The sequence below is a fragment of the Vombatus ursinus genome, unplaced genomic scaffold (genome assembly GCF_900497805.2).
Source record: "Vombatus ursinus unplaced genomic scaffold, bare-nosed wombat genome assembly UNPS02014812.1, whole genome shotgun sequence".
Lineage (NCBI taxonomy): Eukaryota > Metazoa > Chordata > Mammalia > Diprotodontia > Vombatidae > Vombatus > Vombatus ursinus.
Window position 1 is genome coordinate 33318041 of NW_020954590.1, and position 25181 is coordinate 33343221.

General features: G+C 35.8%; 1 pseudogene; it reads left to right on the forward strand.

Moving 5' to 3' along the window:
* The first annotated feature begins 2595 nt into the window (after window positions 1-2595).
* LOC114053933 lies at window positions 2596-17834 on the forward strand (annotated as a pseudogene).
* The last annotated feature ends 7347 nt before the right edge of the window (window positions 17835-25181 follow it).

Genomic DNA, 25181 nt, shown 5'->3' on the forward strand with positions numbered 1-25181 from the left:
ATGGAGAAATGGCCTGGGGCCATAGGGAAGTCCACAATGGAAGGCCAGTTGATAGGATTATAGCCTCAGGGGAACTCCAGAGATTTGGCCATGTGGGAAAGTCCAGGGTATTTCCTTTCTGGGGCCCAGATCCCAACCCCATCAGTAGTGGCTCCCTGAAAATTAGAATGGAATAAATAGAGCTCAATGGCTCCAAGAGACAAGAAGAAATACTAAGACAAAGTCAAATCATTGAAAAACAAAGATATACAGATATGTGTGTGTATGTATATATATATGTATATATGTATATATATATATGTTATACACACACACACACACACATACATACATATGCATCTGTGTCTATGATATCTGTTATAAAGATGACCCTAGACTCAGTTCTGAAAACTGGTGTCTCAAAGACTTTTTTATTAGAGGTTTGTGTGGTACAGTGACTCTAACACAATTAAATTCAGAGACTTCTCAGGGTGGAAGCAAAAGTTATTCTTTTATTACAATCTTGTGAGAAGGGGCATCTACTCCTCCAGTACACTACCAGTAGGAGAGAGGCAGTCACAGAGGACAAAGCAAGGTTATATACCCTAAGGCAAACAAACTTCCCACCTACCACTATCCCTTATTCCCATTGGCTGGGAGGCAGTCTTACATTCTAGGCATGAAAATCTTTCCCATTCCCATTTGCTGGGAGGCAGGGTTACATTCTAGGTATGAAAATCTTTCCCATTCCCATTCGCTTGGGAGGCAGGCTTACATTCTAGGAGAGAAAATCTTTCCCATAGACAAGGAACAAGGAAACAGAGTATAGCCAATCCAAACATACATGTCCTTATTTAGTAAACCTAATGGCAGTGGTGTGGCCATCAGGAGGGGGTTTAGGGCCAGATTCCTATAGGTTTAGGTAATTTAAACTTATGACCTGTTTGTTCTCTCAGAGCCTATCTCTAGTTTCAAGACAGTCTTTTCATCACCACCCTGTGAAGTCTTCACAGAGGTTATATCTCATTCAGGTTGAAGTGTGTCCTTTCCATTCTCATGAGAAGCAGGCACACCTCCTTGGAAGGGGAGAAATGCATGCTTAAAAGAAACCAGAGCAAGCTTTACAGTTAGTAATTGCCTAACTCCTCCCTTGTGGATCAGGATTGATCCTAATCCTTCTGGGTTACAATCTTCCTTATATGCCTCACCCCAACATACATTATGTGCCTCAAATTGTGTTATCACCCCCACACACACACACACACAGAAGTTAGCCTGTCTGTGCTGATTTCTTATTTACTTAGGTGGAAACTTAACTCTTTCATTTCTCACATATCTACTATCAATAACAACTAATCTGAAAAGATCATGAAGAGAATATTTAAAAATAACTAAAAACCTTTAATCCAGGATCAAACAAAAAAGATGGACCCCATATTTGAAGAAAAAAAAAACTTCCCAGATCTGTTAGAACCAGAAGGCAAAGTGAAATAGAAAGAATTCACCAATTACCTGTTGAAACACCAAAATAAAACTATACAAGAATTCCAGAGTCAAAATCCAGAATTACTGTATCAGAAAGAAAAAATACCAACCAGCAGATAGAATTCAAGTGCCAAGAAACCACACTCAGTATCATGCAAGTGCGAGGATTGGGCTTTTGCTAGACCTTCACTGACAGGACACTGATTAACCAAACTCAACAACTGGCTTTGATGGGGTTGGGATCTGTGCCCCAGAAAGGAAAAACCCTGGACTTTCCCACATGGCCAAATCTCTGGTGTTCCCCTGAGGCTATAATCCCATCAACGGACCTTTCATTGTGGCTACACTCAATTTCCCCTCCATTGTTTTGCCTCCCTATGGTCCCAGGCCACTTCCCACCCTTGGTAACTCTTACCTCATGGACTACTTGGCCACTCCTAGATCCCTCTCACAGTCTTTCTGTTTATAAGGTTCAGCTTGTCTCCATCAAGATGCTTAGATACTTAAAATCTAGCCATGGCTCTGATTCTTATAATCTAGCCATGGCTGAGATTCTTATAATCCTTCTGGGATTCTTAAACCTTAGATTCTTAAAATCTAGCCACTGCTCAGATTCTTATAATCTAGTCACTGCTTACTCATGTTCAGACTCCTTAAGAGTCTGCCTAATATGATGGATGTTCTAATAAACCTTGTCTCTGGCTGAAAGAAGGATTGGGTTGAATTCTTTGGGGCAGGACCTGAGTGTTGTGATTTTGGGGTCCTAGGACCCCTGATCCCCTAAACCACATCAGCTTGATCAGCCACATTTACAGTTAGGAATACTAAATTAGCAAACTTTATCTAATCCAGATATACAATCAACAAATTTTGTCAGTCACAATGTGCTTATGGTTGATAGGAGAGGGAGAAAGAGTTCTCAATCCAGAGCATCTCCTGATTGACTTCCACTCATGGTCTCCTCCCACTCAGTCCTTATTAATCTTCCAAGTAACAACAGATATAAGGGCAGAGACTCAAGAGATCTTGAGTGTCTATTGGGTTACACATCCCTCTGTGTGGGACAATGGCCACACTAGAATTAAAAGTTCAGAGGCTGAGTCAGAGATCAGAAAAGTTTTATTCTTTCTCATGAGACAGGGCACAGCCCTTGTCGCTCAAGCAGCGGCAGCCAAGGAGTACACCTGCTGGCTGTGAGAAGCAAAGTTTTATAGCCCTAACTCAATATCCCCTCCTCATTTCTGAACTCTTCTTCCCATTGGCTGCATTTCGGGGTGCACAATCTAAACTTGGCTTTCTAAGAAGACCCTTAGTACAATAATATCCTTATTTGGAAATATTTGCCTAGAGACAGAGATTTCTTCTTTATATGCCTACTATCTACTAAGTAGATTGACAATCTACTTAGAAGTTCTGCCCAGAGACAAAGGATCTGGAAGATTTTCCGTAACGGGTTTAGAAGTCCCGCCTAGAGACAGATAAGCAGGAAGCCCCTGGCTTAAGCTAACAGTCTTTCACAATTTTTACTTTGCTAGACAAATTGGAGCACAGTTTAGCTCTTGCTTAATGCACAGCAAATGTTTGCAGATTCATCAAATTTTACTGCTCTGGGGGTACAAAAGGGATTTATGAGTTTTAGTACTGAGGAAACTTCATCTATCTCACACACCTCCATGTGTTCAAACCATTAAAGGGTGCCTATAGGACTATAGGGTGAGGAAGTCATGTTCTTGCATGCCAGTGAGTAATAAATTGTCTGACCCATGAATCTTTGAGTGCTTATGTTCCTTCAAGGCATCTCCTTACCCGTAATGACCTCACAATTCCTCCTAAGATTTAGTAGGACTTTCTATAAAGGATAGACCGTGACATTCCAAAAGTTAAAATGCAAGGCTTACATCTAAGAGTAAATTAGTAAAACTAATTAGTAAATTAGTAAAATTAGTAAAACTAGATATGCTCAGTTCTAAAAGAGGAAAATGGATTTTTCACGGAAAAGAGGACATTCAAGAATTCTCAATAAAAAGACCAAAATTGAGAAGAAACTTTGAAATACAAACACTGCAGTCAAGAGAACTCTGAAAGACAAACACTTTTGAATAACTGAAAAGGATCAGATCTTAAAGAAATGTTTGCATTCTGATGAGGGAAGGTAGTAAGAATTACAACAAAATACTAAGATCTCCAAGGATCACAGAAAGTGGTAAATAAAACAAACTCAGAGCCTGGGTGTGGTTTTGTTCTTTTGTTGTTGTTGTTGTTGTTATTTTAAGAAAAGAAAGAAAAAGTATGTAAAAATGAGGTAGAATTGGGAGGAATGATTTCCCACAGATGTGGGGCATGAGAAGAGTATACAAACATAGAGGAAGGAATGGAGTGGAGCAGGTAATTAATGACCTCACTTTCAATTGAACTATATAAAATTTGTTGAACACATACACAGAAACATGCATAAATAGAGGCACAATAGCTAATGAAGTAATAATAGCACAATGCACATGCATCTAGAATCTAGATACTGAAAGGAAAAATTAATGAATTTACAGGGAGAAAGAGACAGTAAAATTATTATTGTTGGAGACTGCAATGTGCCCCTTTCAGATGTAAACAATTCTAACAAAAAGATAAGAAAGAAGTTAAGGGCCAAAGTAGAATTTAAAAGAAGTTGGATATGATACACTTTTGATGAACAGGAATATGTATGACACCTGCACACACACCTACACACACACACACACACACACACACACACACACACACGCAGCATATGCTAGAACACAAAAATCTCATAAACAAATGAATCAAAGCATATTAGACACCCTTTACTGATCATAACAAATACAAATCATGTTAAATAAATGGCATTTGGAGAAAGGATTCAAAATTCAATGGAAACTAAGTAATTTTATCTCAAAAAATTACTAGGCCAAAAAATAAGTCATTAAAATACATGATTTCATAAAAGCAAACTACAAACCACAGGACAAAACAACAAAACTTTTGGAATGCAACTAAAGCAGTTCTGGGGAAATGTTCTCTATCTCTGAACACTTATAAACGAGAGATAAAATCATGTGTGCAAATATTTCTAACTGAAATACAGTGAAAAAGATGAGATACAGATATGATGATAAATCAATAAACATTTATTAAGCACCTTAAGTTAAGGACTTTAATATGAAAGGCTTTGAATAGCAAACAGGATTTTGTAATTGATCTTGAAGGTGATAGGGAGCTACTGAATTTGACTAAGCCTGGGGTAGGGGGATAACAAGGTAACATGGCCAGGTCTGTGCTCTAGGAAAATAACTTTTGTTGCTGAATGGAGGACAGATTAGAGTAGGGAAACTCAAGTCAAACAGACCCCCTCAAAATGACAGTAGTGGTGGTGGTGCTGGTGGTGGTGGTGGTTGTGATGTAAAATGTAATTTACCCTAAGAATTCCCATTTAAATAAAAATTACTTGACATTAGACTTGAAGCAGTAGTACTTTAAAAACTCATTCAATAAATACTTATTAAGTGATTACCATTGTGCCAGGCACTAAGTTCTGGGGATACAGAGAAAGGCATAAGATATTCTCTGCCCTCAAGGAGTTCACATTCAATCAAAATCAAGGGAGAAACAACACATTAAAAAGAAGGTGAAAGTGGGATGAAGAAGTAAAGGGAAGGTTACCTGGCACTGGAGCATGATAAAGTCATGTAGCCAGAGTGCGAAAAGATCTAAAGATGTGTGTTTCCAAGTGTATTTCATCTTGCAGAATGATGAGTTTCTGGACATGATGAAGTATAGGAAGTGGAAAATGATGTAGAGGATTCCTTGGGTGCCATTCTTCAGTAGTGGAGGATCTGTGAAGAACTTTCTTATGTCCATCCTCCACTATTTCTGTTTAGAGGGAGGGAAAAGTCCCAGGAATAGCAGCTCTTTTTATAGTTTCCCTGTTTCTGAAACAATTTCACATTTAATTGCATTACAATCTACATTCCAGTCAAAGTGACTTGCTAGAAATTCACTATATAAAACATTCTATCCCTTACTTCCTTTATTCTTGTATAAGGTGCTAGGTTTTCATAGTGTGTCATCCATGGACAGCCCATTCTACTTCTAGTCAACACCAAATAGCAGATGACTCTGGTGCTATGGGAGGAGAGGGAGGCCCTAGGGGCTCTGTAGTTGGAGGCCAAGGTGGACTCCACCATGGCTTTAGCAGTGGGAGCTGAGGTTGAGTGGGTCTATGATAAAGGCCAGGGCCATGGTCTTAGGGCCCAAGAAGGAAAGGCCAAAGACAAGGAGTGGGTTCCTGTCACTGGGCGGGCTAGTCAAAGACATGAAGATCAAGTCTTTGGAAGAAATCTATCTTTTATCTCTTCCTATCAAGGAGTCTGAGATGATAGATCTCTTCCTGGGATCTTCATTGAAAGATGAGGTTCTGAAGAGCATGCCTATTCAGGAACAAACTAGAGCTGGACAACATATGAGGTTCAAGGCTTTAGTAGCCATTGGCGACTGCAGTGGCCATATTGGCCTGTGTGTCAAGTGTTCCAAGGAAGTGGCCACAACTATTCATGGTGCTATCATTGTGACTAGGCTGTCCATCTTTCCTGTAGGATGTGGCTACTGGAGGACAATATTAGAAAGCCTCACACAATGCCCTGCAAGGTCACTGGACATTGTGGATCAGTTCTGGTGCATCTAATTCCTGCCCCTAGAGGTACTGGCATTGTCTCCACTCTTGTACCTAAGAAGCTCCTGATGATGTCTGTAATTGATGACTGCTATACTTCTGCAAGGGACTGTACTGCCACTCTGGGCAACTTTGCTAAAGTTACCTTTGATACCATCTACATATATACAGCTATTGTGGTCACTAAATCTCCCTATCAGGAATTTGCTGATCATCTTGTGAAGACTCACACTTGTGTGTCTGTCCAAAGACCCAGGCAAATTCATGTTTTTGTTTTGTTTTGTTTTTATAAACAAGGAATAAATGGAACTATGTCTGCTAGTTGTAAGATGAAAGATGTGCAAATTTAGGGAATCCACCCCAAATGAACTAATTGTCAGACCTGTTGTAGAGCATTCTCAGCTCATATTGGTATGATCAGCCACAGTCGAAAGCATTGTAACTTGACTCTAACATAGTAACATCATTTTGGTCCTCTTCAAGAACAAAAGACAACAACCAACTTTCTTTCTTCTCCTATGCTTCTGAGCATAGTTCAGAAATAATGGTGCCATTATTGAGGAATATGAAATCCTCTTTTTCTGTCCCCAAGCTTCATACAAAAGCAAAAGTCTATCTTTCAAGACAAATGTTTTATAGGTATTGCCACAGGAGAGCAAGACATGGGATAACTCTGCCTCCAAAGAACTAATGGTGACCATCACACAGGGCAATGGAGAGGTAAATGGTGAGTGTGAGCAAGCCAGTACATATAGCCAATAAGGAATTCTGAAAAATAGAAGCAAATGACTTAATTAAGGAATTGAAAGACAGGAGGAAGGGACAAATGTTATTTCTCTTCACCAATAAAATGTAAGATCCTTCAGGGTGAGAACTAATGAATATTTGTGTTTCTGACCCCAGGTCCCATAATATTGCCTGGAACACATATAATGTGTTTATAAATGGTTGTTGAATTGAATTGTATCAAACTGAATTGAATTCTCATTTACTAATGTCTCCCAAGATTCTAGCATTGTTTAAATTGGGTTTTCAATAAATGAAAATATTTGATGAAACCAGAAGTTATATTGAACATTAGATAAAAGAACAGAGTGGAATGAATGCTAAGATACTTCCACTCACTTTTGTATCTGTATTGTCAGATCCTAGCAACTGCCTGCCTCATGCTTTTTTTTTTTAATTTATTCTCAGTCATCATAAGATTTAGAGCTGGAAAGGCCCTTTGAAATAATTCAGTCAAATTCTTATTTTAGAGATGGACAAGCTGAGGTTCAGCAAGGTTAAAAGATCTATCTAAAGTCACATTGTTAGTTATATTTTTCCTCTTTTGCTGCCTCAGTTTCCTCGCTTATAAAATAAAGATCTTTCTATTATCCTCATTACAGGGCTACTATGTGGAAAGCACTATGTCAACTGAAAATGCTTTGGGAAATAAAACTTGCAATTTTACACCCGAAGTAACACAATGACTAATAAGCAATAATTGACACAAATAAGCTTTAAAGTTTATGAGGAAAAAATGTCATAAGTGCATACCTTGAGTTTTGTTTACTAATTTTAAAGACTTAGAAACTATTTTCCTAGGTTTAACTTAGATACAAGAAGTTTTATGAAGATTCAATAAAATAGATTAATTCAGAATGTGGTAAATAATATTTTTGTGATTTCCTATTAATTGAAGTGCAGTATAAAGAATTGGAATAGAAAATAAGATGTTTCTCCATCTAGTAAAATGATCTAAAATTCATATAAAAGTTCTTAACTTTTAGTCATTCGGTTACAGGAAATCTGGATTTTTCTGGTGACAGCAAAAATACATTAATACATTCCCTAGCATCAGGAGTTGCTACAGTAACTGAAATAGTGCATCATATTTTGTTCAATAACATGAGTATATTTAGTATATTTTTGCCCAAGTTTAAGTATCATTTGGCTGTGCTTTTGAAATTGTAAGTCAATGGTTACTATGCATAGTATAGCTAATAGCAATCAAGCTGTCTAAGACCAGTAACAGTAATTCATTCCATTCATTAAACACCTACAGGAAGCCATGAAATGAAGCTGATCCAAGGAAAAAGCCTAGCATCATTATTTTTTCTATTCTACATCATATGCTTGTTTAAGAAAGTCATTTTAAGGACCTTTGGAAATAAATACATGTGGCAGTCAACTGTTTATATCATTCAACAATATTGAATGGTCACCATGTTATATATAATCATAGGTAGAAATAATACCTAAGCAATCTCTTCTTCAAAGGAAGACCTCCAAAAGAGATGTATATGTGTGAAGGAAATAGGAAGGGTATTGTGCAGAGAGTCCTTACCTTAGGATGGATGTATTTCTAAGAAATAGAACTCTTCTTGAAATGTTTCCTTAGGTAGGCAAAATTTAAATTACTGAATTGTTAAGAAACATGGCATGAAGTCCATTTTAAACTAGGCATATCTGGGTGATATCAGCCAGGATTTTCTGAATTCCTGCTTACTACAAAAGATACTCTACATCTATTACCTATGTATTTATCTAAATCCTTCTTGACCCTATTTATTATTTCAGGCTAATCAGTTCAATTAAACAATTTGATTAAACAAATATTCATTGATTGCCTACTAGGCACATTGTCTACATTTGTCATATTGCAACCCAGAGATATCAGTCAAAGAGTATTTATTGAGCACCTGCTATATGCCAGAACTGTGCTCAGTACTGCAGATAATAAGTATAATCAAATGTATCTGTGATTTCATCAATTTGGGAATTCCTTTCAGTGATACAGATCTTAGATCATCCATGATTGCTTTTCATTTTTTTCTGTCGAGAATTCTGGTTGTCTACCTATCTCATCTCTTGTTTTGTTTTGTTTTGTTTTTTTCCCACATGACAATCCCTTCCTCCTGTCTTTCAATTCCTTAATTAAGTCATTTGCTTCTATTTTTCAGAATTCCTTATTGGCTATATGTACTGGCTTGCTCACACTCACCATTTACCTCTCCATTGCCCTGTGTGATGGTCACCATTAGTTCTTTGGAGGCAGAGTTATCCCATGTCTTGCTCTCCTGTGGCAATACCTATAAAACATTTGTCTTGAAAGATGGACTTTTGCTTTTGTATAAAGCTTGGGGACAGAAAAAGAGGATTTCATATTCCTCAAATCAATAAAGCCTGCCCTCCTCCTAGCAATCATCCCCTTCTCATGGCCACCATTTTGTATGGTGTCCCCATCCCCTCTTAGGACTAGTGAAATAGCCTCCTAATTCAGTTTTCTACTTCTAGTCTTTGCCTTTTCCTACCCATTATCCACAGAGCTGTCAAATAATTTCTCCTTGTGCACAAATCTAACCATATCATTACCATGCTCAAAAAAATTCTCTATTGACTTTAAAATAAAATATAAATATTTTAGCCTGGCATTTAAAGTTCTCTACAATCTGACTCCCTCACACACTGAAATCTGTATATGCAAAGTCAGGACCAAATGAAAGATTCACATTAAAAAGATTTTTTCATGCTTAATATACTTTTGGAATAGGCTGGAGTCATTCTTCACCTGGAGATAATTTACCATTTCAGAGACAGTCTCTTCCATTAGCAGCTTAATTTTAGAAGTCTTTTCCTGGTACAAGTGATTAGAAACTTGCCAACTGGACATATACTGGTGCACAAACCATTCATGTCACATGTGATATATCCAATATCTCTTCTGACTGATTTCATGTTTTTCCTCCTTTTCCAATCTGTCCTATATTCTTTCCATTTTCTGTTTGACTTATTTTTCTAGATAAACTCATTTTTATTCCAAATAAACTCATTTTAAGTTCCATATGAACCCTTATTATGGATTGAGCTACTCATTCTTTTTTGATTTATGTTTCCTACCCTTTTATGACAGATTTTCTCCAGGCAAAATTCTTATGCTCATGACAGCCCTAATCTCCTCTGTACCTCTCTATTCTTTATCAGGTCCCAACAAAATCCTAAAGCTGTCTTAAACTTGTATTTTTGACTCTGCCACCTGGCTTGCTGTTCCTATCCCTTGCCAGTTCCCTTTGAAGATCCTTTCTGTCCCCTTCCTATTGCTGACTCAGAAGTAAAGATCTTGTATGAGTTCAGATATTACTGAGGACTTGAAACTAATGTTTGTATATGTCAATAAGTATACCAGTTCCAAATTGGACTCCCTTTCTGTAGACTTTGCTTTTATTGTACCCACACCCCTTAATAACTCAGAAATCTCTTTAATTTCCTCTAACAACTCATCCCAAGAATTATTATATGAATAGGTTTTTCATTGTAGGCTGGTCCTTCAGTTCTGGACACCAAGCCTCCCTTCATTTTAAGACACCATAGTCTATGAAAGTTTCACCATGTCTCCCTCAAGCACCAGATAACATCTTATGAAATCAGATTTTTTGTTTCTTTGATAAGGATCTGTGATTTCATTAATATATGAAAGGTAAAGTAATGCCCTCTAGCAATGCAGATTGGCACCTATTCTGAAATGTATACTTCTTACAAACTTACTTAGGGGACTGAAAGGTTAAGTGATTTGTCCAAAGTTAAATAATCAATATATGAAGACTCATATTCTTGTCTCTAATATAAAGTCTCCATTGTTGTTGTTGCTGCTGTTCAGTTGTGTAAGACTCTTAATGACTCCATTTGCAGTTTCTTGGCAAAGATACTGGAATGGTTTGCCATTCCTTCTAAAGCTTATTTTATAGATGAGGAAACTGAGGCAAAGAGGTCCAAACAAAAAGGCAAACTTGCCCAGGGTCACACAGAAATTAAGTGTCTGAGGTCAGATTTGAACTCATGAAGATCCATCTTCTTGACTCCAGGTCCAGTGCTCTGTCCACTGTGCCACCTAGTTGTTGTCCTTCTTTCTTGAAGAGGAGCAAAATGACATCCCTTTGCTAGAGTCAAGTTTCAGTGTGTCCAACTATGGCTAATCAGATCAATATCAGCTTGGAATGCTCTATCACAGGTCGGACACAAATAGTTCATGTGAACATTTGGGGTGGTTTCTCTAAATTTACACATCCTTCATTTTCTTTGAGCTATTTCAATTCTGCTTTACTCATAGAAGACAACACCTTCTGTTATGTGGACACCTAGCTGCCCTTAAAGTACCAATCCACTTCTTTGTATTGAACAAGGAAGAAATTTGGCTCCAAATAAACTGCAGGGAGCCCTCCTTAAAGTTATGCTTCAACATGGAATTCTTTTATCAGATTCTGTCCATGCCTTGAGTGTTATGTCCACACAACTTTTTTTTAAATTACCCATAGAGGTTCTACTTTTCTAAAACTATACTCCAATATAATAGCAGTATCTAAAGAAACATAAACCTAGGATATTTCCATCAATTTGATACCATCTAAAGTTGCATATCATTTCAATTTGCCATCCAATGTATAATGGTATCCTTGTTCTGTGGACCCAACTGGTCATGAATGGCTTTTGCCTGTTTGGAAGACCACCTCATAGTCTCATGGAAAAAAGGTTCAATTAACCTAAACTGGAGAGAGTCCATTATTAATAAGAGATATGATGACAGAATTCATGAAGTGAGAAAATCTCAGAACTGAGAGTTTGGGCCAACCTAGAATGAATTGTTGTTTTCACATAGGTGTAAATTCCTTTCAAACATCATGACTAAGTAAAAATATGTGGAATGTTTTTATTTTAAATACATTTGACAAAGTAAGATAAAACTGTATGAAAATTCCATATTTGGATCTCCTTTTTTTTAAGAAAGGATGTGATTTCTATTAATTGGCCCTACTTGGTGATAGATTTACATTAGTAATCATAGTTAATACATATTAGATGTATCTTAAAGTGCTTTACATAGCTATCACATGTGATTCTGACAACAATGTCTGTGAGGTAGGTACTACTATCCTTGTTTTACAGTTGAGGAAACTCTCACTTTCTGAGTGAGAAATTGAATTCTTTTTTTTTTTTAATTTATGGGTAGCCCTCCACACAGAACATTTTAACAAGAGAGGAACACCTAAGTGTCTATGGAATGTGTTTTTTCAGCATTCTATATGCTTATATGGATATCTTATATCAATCCTGAATGAATAGCAACAATTAAGACTCATTATGTGTTTTGTTTTCTTTTTAATTAATTGATTTTTTTCAGGATCCATCAGAATATCGATGACAAAATTAATCAGTGATTCCATACTTTCCTGCCTCATTTTTGAAATAATGTTATTAAATATGTTTAACATGGTAAAAAAAAACTACAATGTCAATATCCTTACACCCTCAGCAACATCATTCTCATAGATTTAAAGGCAAAAAGAACTTTAAAGATCATCTAGTACTACCTTCTCATTGTATAAATCAGGAAACTAAGAATAATGAAACAACTTTGCAATTGACCCCAGAGAAACAATAATCCTCTGTAATCATTCAGCCTTGAAGGTTAAAATCAAGTGGAGGCAAAAGGAAGGAAAAACTTTAAAATTATAAACTCTGGGGACATTTCTGATCCCTTGGACGAAAAGTTCATACAAGCCCAGTGGCCCAGTAAAAGAATGCGTGTGAAAGGCAGCAAAATGCTGTGGAATGAGAACTGAGCTCGAATCCAATGGACCGAAGTTTGATTAAAACTCTGCAACAACCAATGTGACTTTGGATAAATTGTATACTCTGGATTTATTTACTCCTTTGTAAAATCGGGGAGGGGGGTTGGACTAGATGTCCAACTTCCTTCCACATTCAAATCAGTGACCCTATGCTTTTTGATCCTCTGATATCTTTGTGTTAAATACAGAGAGGATTTCAAAAGAGAAATGCATAAGTTATCAACCATAAAATTTCTCTGCATCTCACTTGTTATATAGATAAATTTTCTTAGTGATGCTTCTTGGGCCAGGACTTTCGTTATAAAATTTTTGAGTGGTATATTTTATATTATTGTTTTATTGAAGAAAGAATAGGGAGAGAGGCTTTCATATTTTGCCTCAAAATACTTAGGCCCTTAGAATCATTTATCAAATAAGTGATATCTCTTTTATTTCTTTTGCCCTTGATTTTTTTTTAAAAACCTTGTCATATACAGCTCTTCTTAAACTGTGGGTTGTGACCCCTGGTGTTGCATATCTAAATGTGAAGGTCACAAAAAAATTAGCAACAGTAAAGGGTTTCTGAACACACAACAAAAAATTATTTGAAAATCAAACACATAATGAATATGAGATGTTTCTGACAGTGCTTGATAGTGTTGCGTCACATGACTTCACTGCAGACTTGGTTTTGAACACACTAATGATTATAAAATTAAAATATTGATCAACTCTGAAAAACATTGAAGATACTCTGCATCCTGCAGTATCAAATATTCTGCCAAGACTTAATTCTTTATGTAAAAATAAACAAATACATCCATCTCATCAGTATGCAAATTTGCTTTCATATTTAATAAATGGTAAAATTATATATATAAGTGTGTGTATTATATATAGTTTGGCATGTGTGTATATGTATATCATATTACATATTATATATATATATCAAAGAATTCTTTTGAAATAAATTTCATTATGATTTATTATCAGTAAATGTTTGATTTGTATACCTATTTTATATACCTATATAACTATATACCTGGAGTCACATAAAAATTTCTTAGTATAAAAAGGGTCATGAGTGGAAAAAGTTTAAGAAGTTCAGTTTACAGTATAAACATGAGATAATTGATTTAATTGCCAAGTTTATATATGTATGTATGTATGCATGCATGCATGCATGCATGTGTGTGTGTATCTCCTGTGTTTTCCTTGTTTGCTAAATTTCAAAGCAAGTGTTCTGGTCATCTTCATTTTTCTTTGGAGGGAGAAGGAGGATGATATGATCCCCCTGATATAGTAGTGTCATTGAATCACATTCCTTTGTTAAGGGGAGAGACAAGGACCTTGGAATGGATATTGTTTGGGGGGGTTGGTAGTGTATATAAAGGGCTGTAAAAATTTTAAAGTGCTTTATAAATGTCATATCATATTATATTACTATTGTATTTTCCATACAAATTGGCAGTACCTCTGTCACTTAAACTGTTTGCTGTTTGGGGCACTGAAAGATTAAGTTAATCACTAATAGCCACATAACTTGTATGTGTCAGAGGGAGGACTTATACCCAGGTCTTCCATATGCTAGATTCAATGACTCTTGTTATTGTTATTGTTGTTGTTGTTATTGTTGTTGAAGGTCTGTCTTTTCTCATTATGATTATGTTCAATATGATTTTCTAATTCTTTTGTGGATAAGCTATAACTTTGGGCTATTTCAATTGATTTTAGTTCATAACTAGAGGTGTTTCTCTAAATATTTAATATAAATAATTTATTCTAAATACATTTTGTAAATATTTGCTGTTTGGCATTGATATTTTAAAATGTAACAACCATATAACTTGAGGTTATCATCATCATATAATTTAAGGTTTAAAGCTTGATGTTTTTCTCTCTTTTGGCAATCTATTGATACAATCTATCAGAATTTTGCCATCTATTTTCAATACTGAAAATATTTCTAATACATGTAATTTTCTTGTACAATTTCCTGAAATTATTCAGATTTTTAGTTGCATGCCCAATTCATTTATCCCCTCTTTCTCTATTTTATTTATATAAACATTTAGAGATATAAAATTTCCCATAAAAATCACTTTCACTGCATCCTATACGTTTTGTTATGTTATCTCATTATTGTCATTCTCTTGGATGAAGTTATTGTTTGTTGCTGTGGATTGTTTTTTGACCCACTCATTCTTTAGGATTAGATTATTTAGTTTCCCAATTAATTTTTAGTCTATCTTTCCATGACCTTTTATTACATGTAATTTTTTATTGCATCATGATCTGAAAAGGATGCATTTAATATTTCTGCCTTTCTGCATTGAATTGTGAGATTTTTATGCCCTAGTATGTGGTCATTTTTTGTGTATGTGCCATGTACCACCAAGAAAAAATATATTCCTTTCCATTCCCATTTAATTTTCTCCAGAGGTCAATCATATCTAACTTTTCTAAAATTCTATTCATCTCCTTAACTTCTTTCTTGTTTATTTTGTGGTTAGATTTATCTAGTTCTGAGAGGGGGAGGTTGAGGTGCCCCACTAGTGTAGTTTTGTTATATAGTTCTTCCCATAATTCCCACAACTTCTCCACTAAGAATTTGGATATTATGCCAATTGGTGCATATATGTTTAGTAACGATATTATTTCATTGTCTATGGTACCTTTTAGCAGGATGTAGTTTCCTTCTTTACCTCTTTTAATTAGGTCTATTTTTGCTTTTGCTTTATCTGAGATCAAGATTGCTACCCCTGTTTTTTTTTTTACTTCAGTTGAGCATAATATATTCTGCTCCAGCCTTTAACCTGTACTCTGTGTGTATCCTTCTACTTCAAATGTGTTTCTTGTAAACAGCATATTGTAGGATTATGGTTCTTAATCCACTCTGCTTATCCACTTCTGCTTTATGGGAGAGTTCATCCATTTCACATTCACAGTTATGATTACTATCTGTATTTTTTTTCCATTCTATTCCCTCCCCCACGTTTATGCTTTTCTCTCTCTTTTCTCCCTTTCCCTCCTTGCTAGAGTTTTGCTTTAGACCAAGGCTTCCCTCAGTCTGCCCTCCCTTCTATTAGCCCCCACTCTTTTCTTTTCCCTTTCCCCTCCTACTGCCTATAGGATAAGTTAGATTTCTATACCTGATTATGTTATTCCCTCTTTGAACCAAATCTGGTGAGAGTAAGGTTCCAACAATGCTCATCCTCCTCCCTTCTTTCCCACTACTGTAATATGTTTTTTTGTGCCTTTTCATGTGATGTAATTTACCCTTGTCTGCCTCCTCCTTTCCTCTTCTCCCAGTACAATCCCTTTTGACCACTTAATTAGATTTTTTTTATCATCACATCATAGTCAATTTATACCCATGCCTTCTGTCTATGTATACCCCTTTTAAATGTCATAATAACAATATAGTTCTCAAGGATTACAAGTGTCATCTTCCCTTGTAGGGATGTAAACAGTTTGCCCTCATTAATAACATGTAATTTTTTTCTTTCATGTTGACCTTTTTATGCCTCTCTTGAGTCTTGTATTTGAAGATCAAATTTTCTGTTGAGCTCTGGTCTTTTCATCAGGAAGGTTTGGAAGTCCCCTATTTCATTGAACTTCCATCTCCTCCCATGAAAGATTATGCTCAATTTCACTGTGTAGTTAATCCTTGATTGTAATCCAACCTCCTTTGCCTTACAGAATATCATATTCCACGCCCTCCAATCTTTTAATGTAGAAGCTACAAGGTCCTGCATAATCCTGACTGTGGTTCTATGATATTGAAATTGTTTCTTTCTGGTTGCTTGCAGTGTTTTCTCTTTGACCTGGTAATTTTGGAATTTGGCTACAATATTCCTTGGTGTTTTCAACTTGGGATCCCTTTCAGAAACTGATCAGTGGATTCTTTCAATGACTATTTTACCCTCTGGTTCTAGGACCTCAGGGCAGTTTTCCTTGATGATTTCCTGAAAGATGCTGTCCAGGCTGTTTTTTCCATCATGGTTTTCAAGTAGACCAATACTTTTTAAATTGTTTCGCTTGGATCTATTTTCCAGGTCAGTTGTTTTACCAATGGGGTATTTTACATTTTTTTCTATTTTTTCATTCTTTTGTTTATATTTGTCTGATTCTTGCTCTGTCATAGAATCATTAACTTCCACTTGCAAAATTCTAATTTTTAACAAATTATTTTCTTCTTTTAGATTTTGTATCTCCTTTTCCATTTGACCCATTTTACTTTTTAAGAAGTTCTTCTCTTCGGTAAGTTTTTGTGCCTTCTTTTCCATTTGGCCAATTCTACTTTTTAAGGAATTGTTTTCTTCTGTGCACTTTTTTTTCCCATTTAGCCAATTGTATTTTTCAAGGACTTGTTTTCTACAGTTAATTTTTGTCCTTCCTTTTCCAAACTATTGACTGTCTCTTACATACCTCTCATTTCTTTTCCCAACTTTTCTTCTACCTCTCTTATTTGACTTTTAAAATCCTTCTTGAGCTCTTCTAAGAAGGTTTTTTGGGTTGGAGACCAGTTCATATTACCCCGTTGAGATTTCAGATGTGGGTATGTTGACAATGTTGTCTTCTTCTGAATTTGTGCCTTGATCTTCCTTGTCTCCATAATAAGAATCTATGGTCATTGTCCATTTCTGCTTTTTGTTCACAGTGTTTGCCTATTTCCTGACTTTTAAAAAAAGTTGAGCTCTTCTGCTTGAGCACATGGGGCACTGACCCAAACTTTTTGTGCTGGGAGCCAGGACCTGGTCACTGGCTTTGTGTGCTGCAACCTCAGGTGCTGTCAGTTGGAAGCTGTAGGGTTCTGGCAACTTACCTGGTGCTAGACTGGGGTCAGCAACACTGGAGCTCTCGGGGTAAGGGTTAGTAGTCTGGCTCCCGGGGGATGCCTATTCATCCAGGCATTGCAGTCAAATGTTTGCCTCCTGCTCACCCATGGCTTGCACTCAAATGTTTGGCTGCTGGAGGATGTCTGTCAGCCTGGAGCTTTGCCTCCCGGGACTGTGCTTCCCAGAGTTGTGATGAGGCACCAGGAGATTTGGCTGCTGGAGAATGCTGTTGCACATGTTGGAATTCTGAGCTAGTGTCTATAGGTTCCCCTGCCTGTACTGAGGCACTTGGACCTTGGGGGTCCTGGTGTTGGCACTTCCCTGCTCCACTACCCTGGGGCTCAAGATCTCCCCCTGGTATGCTGAGGTAGAGCTTAAAAAAAACAAGATTTATATTTTTATTTTCTTGTAAAAATCTTTACATATGCAGACAAACCAGTAGAAGAAAGTATCCACCATCATTTAAACAAATAACCATACTTAAAAAGCATAATGTCTGCAATTTATCAATATAAAAATAAGACATATTTTTACAGAAGATTACTCTCCAGTTCTTATATTGATAAACAATATGCAATTACAATAATAGGTACAACTGAACGTGACTTGTTTTCAATTAGATACTGCTAGGGCGTTCGCATTTAATGTGCAAAAAATTAACAATTCTTTTAAAAGAAAATGTCCTCAATGCTTCTAAAAACCTAGAGTACTTTTAATCAATCAATTCCTAATCAGTTTGTTTCTAATATTTGGATTAAGACGCACCTTGCTGTGACACCTCCTGTCCTGTACTGCTCCCTGTACCCCAGAGAGAGTAATCTCATTAACCCCCCCAAGCTTCCTGGGCTACAAGACTGCTGCACCCCATCTTTCCGCTGGCTCAGCTGTTCCAGGATTTTTCCTGGGGCAATATTTTCTGGGCTTTCAGAGGTCAATAAGGAAGAGTGAGAACAACTTACTACTTACTTCACCTTCTTTCCCTTAATATTCTTGGCCTTTTGTTCTCCCAGATGAATTGTTATTATTTTTTCTATCTCTATGAAATAATTTTTGGTAGTTTGGTAGAGCACTGAATAAGTATATTAATTTAGGTAGAATTATCAGTCTTTTTATGATTTAAAACCTCCTGAACTAACTGGATCTAAAATATCTCCTCACTAGCTTTCTTGTAGCCTGGCTAGAGACTGTGCTTAAAAGTACTTAGCCCTTTCAGCTCTGCAACTCTTGATATGAGGCACCCAAGTCTTGGTTCATGAGTGCCTCACACGTGGCCCACTCTGTCAAATAGGAGGTACCCCAATCTCCATGCATTCACTACCTACCTTACTGCTGCTCTGTTACTTGCCCTTCTCCCTCACCTCCTTTTCCTCCACCCTTTCTGCTTTCCTATTCTAGAGCCATAATCAAATTAATATTGACTCTGATTGGGTCTATATTGACTGGAAAAAACATATGAGACTACTCCTCTATGATTCCACTGACCATCCCTTTGACTTTTCAAATGAAAATACCTCCTTTTTGGCTACCTGTCCCTGGAATATATTTTATCTCCTGTTAGAATGCAAACCTCAATAGCAGGGACTATCTTCAGCTTTAATTATATATACATAAATGCCCCATATTTAGCATATAGTTCTTGATAAATATTTTTTTGTTCATTTGTTAATATTAATATGTTCTCCCTTCCAAATTGCTAAAAGGTAATGAGGTCATAATTGCTCATTATAATGTTGGTATTTTCAATTCTGGTTTTAAAAAAGAATCATTTTTTTTCTATCTCATTCATCTACAGAAATGCAGAATTCCAAAGTTGAAGGAAACTCAGAGGTCATCTTGTCCAAGAACCCATTCCTGGAGAATTTCTACACAAATCCGATCAAATGGTCATCCAGATTTTTTAAGACCTCCATATAAAGGAATGTAGAATCATATATTTAAAGCTAAAGGATACCTTAATCATTTAGTCTAACCCACTCATTTCATAGATGGAGAGACTGAGGTCCAGAAAGGTTAAACAGATTTGCTTAAGGTCAAGTGGTACAATTTGAATTTAAATGGTTCCACAATGCCGCTGGCTCCACATCTGACACTCTCTCCACGACACCACACTACCAGGAACTCAATGTCTCCCAAATCCATTTCTCTTTGAAATAACTAGAACTGTTAGGGTTTTTTTTTTCTTTATTTGGAGCAAAAACCTAATTCTTTAAAATTGTCACATTATTCTTATTTTTTTCACTCTGGAATGAAGAAAATCAAGTCTAATTCCTCTTCCAAAGCACAGCCTTTCAAATAATTGTAATACCTCATAAGAATAATGATTATTATAATAGTACCTAACATTTAATTAGTGCTTACTCTGTGCCTGCTATTGTGCTAAGTACTTTACAATTATCTCATTTAATCTTCACAAAAACCCTGGGTGGTAGGTGCTGTCATTATCCCCACTTTACAGATGAAGGAACTGAGACAAACAGAGGTTAATTGGCCTCCTCAGGGTCACACAGCTAATGTTTGAGGCCAGATTTTAGCCCAAATATTCCTAACTCCAGGACCAGTACTCTAGCCACTAACTATCATGCCTTCCTCTAAACCTTCTTTTCCATAGTGCATAGCACATAGTAAGCACTTAATAATATATTTTCACTCAATATTAATTCATTAACATATCCAGGTATTCATTTATTCTTCCCTAGTCTAATCACTATAGGTTCTGTCAGCTAAGCTATATATGGCATGGTTTAAAGGAGTTCTCTGTCATGGACCCTTTTGGCAGTCTGCTAAAATTCTGTCAACCCCTTTACAGAATGATGTTTTCAAATGCATAAAATAAAAAGCATAGGATCATCAATGAAATCAATAATATTGAAATCCAACTATCAATATCACAAACCCAAGGTTAAGAACACCTGGTCTAAAAATGCCTTCCATTCTGATCACACTTCTCTGGGCCCTCTCTGCTTGTTAGATGTACTTTCTAAATTATTTTATGCTTCACTTAACAAATATTTAATGAGTATCTGGTATATGCAAGGCTCTGTACTATAGGCAGAATACAAAGCTCTACAAGACACTATTTCTCTTCTCAGGGAGTATATAATATCTAACATTTGAATTCCAAAAACATTTTCAATAATAATTCACTAACTATAAGTATCTTTAAAATATATTGTTAGAAAAATTGAAGGAGAAGGGGATGGGAGAAGGGGGGAGAGATAGAAGGGAGGGCAGATTAGGGTATTCAGAATGCATGCCATTTTGGGGTGGGGGAAGGGACAAGATGGGGAGAAAATTTGGAATTCAAAATCTTGTGGAAGTGAATGTTGAAAACTAAAAATAAATAAATTTAAAAATAAATAAATAAAATATATTGTTAGAAAGAATATCATTAATAAATATTAATTTAAATTAATATGCTTTCTGCATACTGCTCCTTAGATATAAATACATATGACAGCTTTGAAAAGTAATGTCATCACATCAGAATTCTCTTTGATCTTTTTTGGTTCATTGAGTCTTGTTCAATTTATATAGGTTGAGAATTTGCCTCATGAATAACATTTTTAAAAGTTTTACATACCATGATAATATACTTGGCTAATTTATTTTTTTATGAGAGCAAACCTTTACATTTCAATGAGATCAATAACTTTAAAATAGATGTTTTTTTTTTTAAGTGTAATAACATTTGGCATATGTCTTGGATATTATCACAATTCATTAAATACTTGTGTCAGCTCATCTGAATTTTGACCAAAGAGTTATTAGATAAACTTTTTGTGACCTTATTGTTCTGGAATTGGTATTCAATCAAAAAGCATTGGAATATGTGCAAGCTACTCAGCTAGATCTTATGTGAAATGTGCCATGTTGTCATTAGGATGCTAAGCATTTGTGCCTAGATAAGGCCATTATTATTACTGAGTCTAGACATCTTGTTTACACATTCAAAAAAGTTTAGTTTAAGGTTCATAGGATCCACATCTAGAGGAGACTTTAGAGATCATCCAATCCAAAGTCATCAGTTTATAGAAGTAGAAATTGAGGCAAAAATAAATAAAATGTAAAAAAAAAAAAGAAATTGGAGCAAAGAGAAGTGATTTGCCCAAGGTCATAGACCTAACATACAGCAGATCCAGTATTCAAAGCAAAGTCTTCTGACTTGAAATTGAGTGATCTTTCCACTTCACCACAAAGCCAGTTGAGATACTTTCTCCACTAACACACACTGCATTGCTATTACACCTGAAAAAACTGTCATCATAAGTTGTCAGAAATAATAATCAGAAAATCATGCTTCCATCATACTATCCTCCTATTTATCATGAATGTATGATGTTGGTTCTTAAAACTCTAGCTGGTAACTCCTACCCAACTGCTTTTGCCAAAAAAGAACTACATATCACCTGGCACCCAAATTAAAATTTCCCAAGGTTTTTGGTACATTGCTAGTTAATGAATAAATACCATAGTACTTTCATAATTTTTAATTGAATGTTCTTACAATTTTTTAAATAGATAATCAATTTTTCAAGGAATCCTTTTGTGAAAGAATTTGGCAAATCCAAAGTTGGATAGAGGAATGATAATAGTCTAAATGATAGAATGTAATTTCATTGAGGCAATGACCTTATTTTATACTTCTTGGCATCTCCCAAAGCAGAATCATACAATATCTAGATTATAAGATATTTCAGAGGCTTTCAGAGTCAATATATACCTGAAGAAAAATCCCCTTGACAACTTCTCTGGAGAGTGGTCATCTATTCTTCACTTGAAGACAGTTAAGGGAATACAGCATGAGGAGTCTATTTGCCTTTGGGGAGTTCTGTTATGGGGGATTTTCCCCCTTAGGTAGCAAGAAATTCCAAAAGGCTCCAAAATGCCTTTTCCTAAGATGCCTTAGACTCAAGGCATGTTAAGGTAAGGAAGAAGGGGTGTCCTGGGTTGCATGGCTATAAGGAATCTGAGCTAGAAACAGATATCACATGATCCATAATGAATTCTTTAGCCAAGCCAGCAGTTGTGCAATCCAGAACTGTGAGACCATGCTGAGAGATGGTGGCCACAACTGGGAGCCAGAAAAGAGGCAGGAGATATTGGAACAAATGATGCACATCCATGAAGGATGGAGGTATTCAGCTAACACTGAATCTACCCTATGATCCACTAGTATCAAGCCTTTGACTAGCTGATTCCAAAAATTTTATCATTTGTTGTGGGGCCAACTCAGTCTTATTGGGTTAGGAAGAATCAATGCACATTTACAAAATTCATAAGGCAAATCAAGGCAGCAACCATTTATTATGCATATAAATGTAATGGGCACCATGTGAAGTGCTAGGGATACAAATACAAGCAAAATGAAAGACAGACACTGATCACAGTGAGCATAAATTATTTTACCCCCATACAATCTTTAGTTTTTATTTTAACATTTTTTTAAATTGAGTTCCAAATTCTCTCCCTCCTTCCATTCACTCCTCCATTTACTGAGAAAGCAAACAATATAATGTCAATCATTCATGTGAAATAATGCAAAACACATTTCCATATTAGCCATGTCACAGAAAGGAAGAAAAGTAAAGTGAGAAAATTATACTTCAATTTGCTCTCAGAATTTCATCATTCACTCTCTGTAGGTGGATAGCATTTTTCATCAAGAGTCCTCCAGAATTGTGTTCAATCATTGTATTGATCAGAATAGTTAAGGCTTTCACAGCTGATCATCTTTACAATGTTGGTATTATTGTGAACAATGATCTCCTAGTTTTGGTCACTTCAATTTTCATCAGTTCATTTAGGTCTCTCTGCTTCCCCCCTCCCCTGGAAACCATCCCCTACATCATTTCTTGTAGGACAAAAGGATTGCAACACAATCATATATTACGTTCTGTTCAGCCACTCCCAAATCAATGAAAATTCCCTTAATTTCCAACACTTTGCTACCACAAAAAAAGCTTTTATAGATATTTTTGTACAAATAAGGTCCTTTTCCCTTTTCTTTGATCTCTTTGGGATATAGATCTTGTAGTGGATCAAATGGTACACAAAATTTTATAGCCCCTTGGGCATAGTTCCAAATTGTTCTCCAGAAAAGTTGGACCAGTTCACTACTCCACCAGCAGCTCATTAGTGTATGTATTTTCCCTTATCCACTCCAGCATTTGTCATTTCTGATAGGTATGAAGTGGTATCTCAGAGTTGTTTTAATTTACATTTTTCATATATAGGTAAATAGTCATTCTTACCCTTTTGAACCAATTCAAATGAGAGTGAGATTCAAGTATTGCCTACTCCCACATTTCCCCTTCTACTGTAAAAGCTTTTTCTTGAGCACCTCTTTTATTTGACAAAATTTTCCCTATTCTTCCTCTCCCTTCCCCCTTATTCTAGCATATTTCTCTTTCTCATTCCTTCTTTTTTTTTTAATCATTTCAACTAATCAACTCAAACTCATGCCCTCTTTATATGTAAATTCTTTTTGACTGCCCTAATAATGATAAAATTCTTAGGAGTTACACGTATCTTCTTCTCTTAGGGGAATGTAAATACTTTAACTTTATTGAGTCACTTATGATTTATCTTTCATCTTTACCTTTTTATGCTCCTCTTAAGTCTTGTGTCTGACTATCAGATTCTCTATTCAGTTCTGTTTTTTTTTCCATTAAGAATACTTGAAAGTCCTCTATTTCATTATATGTCCATTTTCCCCCTGAAGGATTGTACTCAGTTTTGCTGGGCAAAATTCTTATTCTTAGTTGTAATCCTAGCTCCTTTATATTTCAAAATATCTTATTCCTAGCCCTTTGCTCCTTTAACATGGAAACTAAAAATCTTGTGTGATTCTGACCATAGCTCCATGATATTGAATTGTTTCTTTTTGATTGCTTGGATTATTTTCTCCTTGTCTTCAATGTTCTGGAATTTGGCTACATTATTCTTGGGAGTTTATATTTTGGGTTCCCTTTCAGGAGGTCATCAGCAGATTCTTTTAATTTCTATTTTAGTCTCTGAAGTTAAAATATAAGGGCAGTTATCCTTTATAATGTCTTAAAATATGATGTTTAGGCTCTCTCTCTCTCTCTCTCTCTCTCTCCCTTTTGTTTTTTGATCATGATTTCCATGTAGTCCAATAATTCTTAAATTATCTCCCTGGATCTATTTTCTAGGTCATTGATTCTCAATGAGGTATTTCATATTTTTTTCATTCTTTTAACTTTGGTTTATTGTTTCTTGTTGTCTCATGAAATCATTAGCTTCCACTTGCCTAATTTTAATTTTTAAAGATTTTTTTTTCTTCAGTGAGTTTTTGTGCCTTTTTCCATTTGATCAATTCTACTTTTTAAGTAGTTCTTTTCTTCAGTGAACTGTTGTGCCTCTTTTACACATAAGGCCAATTCTGGTTTTTAAGATGTTATTTTCTTCAGTAATTTTGTACCTCTTTTACCAAGCTGTTAATTCTCTTTCCATAATTTTCTTGCATCACTCTCACCTCTTTCACTATTCTTTTTCTCTATCTCTCATTACTCTCTTTAATTCTCCCAGGAATTCTTATTGGGCTTTTGTACAATTAGCATCTTTTCTTTGAGTCTTTGCTTC